Source organism: Fukomys damarensis, unplaced genomic scaffold (genome assembly GCF_012274545.1).
Source record: "Fukomys damarensis isolate Sample0158 unplaced genomic scaffold, DMR_v1.0_HiC HiC_scaffold_10, whole genome shotgun sequence".
Classification (NCBI taxonomy): domain Eukaryota; kingdom Metazoa; phylum Chordata; class Mammalia; order Rodentia; family Bathyergidae; genus Fukomys; species Fukomys damarensis.
Window position 1 is genome coordinate 39,449,470 of NW_022900922.1, and position 2,202 is coordinate 39,451,671.

Consider the following 2,202-nt stretch of genomic DNA (forward strand, 5'->3'; position numbering starts at 1 on the left):
CCGCCCGCCAATCCTCTGTCGCTAGAGGGGTTGTGACCCGGCCCCGCCTCCTGTGCCCCCACCCGGCCTAGCCGAGCAAACCCAGTCGGGCCACTCTCGGCATTGGGCGTCACAGCAGGGAGCGTGGACGCCCCGGGACCTGGGCGCTTGATCGATTCGGATTTATCATTACGTGCTTGTGGCACGCGTGACTACACTCACGCGGGGGACTTCCTCAGTGTGGCAAGGCGCTCGCCTACAAACGTGAGGCCTAGGGCCCACGGGTTTCTTGCTCTTCATAACGGAGCGGGAGCCTACACTTAAGAGAAATCAATCGAAGCCACGCAGCCTTGAGAAGCAGCCGAGTCAGGTCGCTAGGAGAGGGTGGGAGGGCGTGGGAGGGGCCCACGAGGAACACGGAAGTTAGTGGGGCGGAGCCCCAGACCCCGGGTAGCGAATCGTCCACGGAAGTCGGCCCTAGGCGGAGCCCACGCAGTCCCTGAAGCGTGGGTGGGTCCACGGGAGGACTGCGCGAGCGCAAAGTCAGGGGTACCTGGCCGCCGCTCCGTGTGTGAGGCCGCAGGAGCTCGGCCCGGGACTAGGCTTGGTTCAGTCCACGCGCACGGGGAGGAGGCCAGGCCGTGGCCTCGAGCGCGGAAGAACGGCGAAGCACCCCTGGGCCCAGCAGTCACTCACACTCCTCGGCGCGGGACAGCCATGCCGTGGGCCAGTCCTCTTGCTCCTCCCTTACGAATGAGGAACGAGGGCTTCTTTCTTAGGGTCTCGGGAGTGTTTCCACTTTTGTAGAAGGAAAATTAAGAAAGGCAAATTTCAAGAAGTTTGAAAGAAAAAATTCGAAGGAAAAAAAGTCTGCCGAAACCCGGGATCGAACCAGGGACCTTTAGATCTTCAGTCTAACGCTCTCCCAACTGAGCTATTTCGGCTCCGCCCACAAGCCTCTGCAGTAAAGCCTAATGATATCTATCTTAGATTTCTGCGGGAGTGGACCTTCACTAAATGACTAACGCCATGAATACTGTGAAGAAACTGCGGCACAGAATGGATTTTGTGCTCAAGCGGTTAGCTGTTTCCTGAGGAGAAAGGCAAAGCGACGACTTCGAATTATGGTCATAAAGATGGCGGATCTGGCTTGGTTTAAATCATTCTTTTTGGGCTCTGAGCAGAGCATGCACATCAATATTAGCTGATAGAAATAAACAAGAAAATTAGCACTGTCTTCCCTGGTGGTCTAGTGGTTAGGATTCGGCGCTCTCACCGCCGCGGCCCGGGTTCGATTCCCGGTCAGGGAAATGTATTTTACCTTTTCTACCCCACTGAGAAGGATCCCTAACGCTTGCACTTTGAATTGCGTGCATATCAACTTTTAATTTTTTTTTTTTGTTCTTTTGGTTTTTTGAGGCACTCTTCCTTTGCAGTTCAGTCTAGCCCTGAATTCACTATGTAGCCTCCACCTCCCTGGCTGCTTTTCATTTTCCTAGCAGCGCTTTCTTTCTTTCTAAAACCTGGGTCCACATTTGATATCTCAAATACAAGACGCCAGGCACTGCAATGAACAGTAATTTTTAAGAGTTTTGGGAGTATCTGATCCGCTGTAGGCGGGACGCATGGCCCTAAACGTGTTGAGTCGGTTCAGGCACAGCCCGTTCTGGATGGGCGGGAACTGCAGGGAGGGCTCCTCTTCTGGCGCAACCCTAACAGCCCAGGCCCCCTTCAGCCACTCCAATCCGGCGCAGAGCCGTGGACGGCCATCCAGCCACCTAGAGGGCCCGCTCTTGGGGGGTGCGAGGGAGAGCGGAACCCGAGCTACCCAGTGGGAGAGCAGGGGCGTGGCCCACTGACCTAACGATGAGCATGCGCAAAAGGACCTCTGTTGGGCAGCCCCGCCTATTTCCGGTCTTGGGAAAGAGACACCTCAACCCGCTGTCTGTCAACAGCTTCTCCCAGCCCCTTCTCCGTAGGAGGAAACAATAGCTCGTAGATACCGCTCACCCTATAGGCTCACCCTAGGGGTGGGGGCCAGGCAGAACCTTGGGCCCCGACCTGCTGCTCATCGAAAACATGGTTGTGTTGTCTTCTGGTCAGCCAGAGGCTTGAGCGCACTCTTGCTGTGAGCCAGGACTCCGCATGGGCCTGCAGATGCCCTGGTAACTACTAGCAGGGTGCAGTTTGACTTTCCTTTTGGGTCCTTCGTTACTTTAAAAC

At 55.9% G+C, this 2,202-nt stretch overlaps 2 non-coding genes across 2 annotated transcripts; one reads left to right on the plus strand and one right to left on the minus strand.

Moving 5' to 3' along the window:
- Positions 1-850: 850 nt before the first annotated feature.
- On the minus strand, positions 851-923 carry Trnaf-gaa. Its single transcript has one exon. It is a non-coding gene; the product is annotated as a tRNA-Phe (tRNA).
- Positions 924-1,217: 294 nt separating this feature from the next.
- On the plus strand, positions 1,218-1,289 carry Trnae-cuc. Its single transcript has one exon. It is a non-coding gene; the product is annotated as a tRNA-Glu (tRNA).
- Positions 1,290-2,202: the final 913 nt, after the last annotated feature.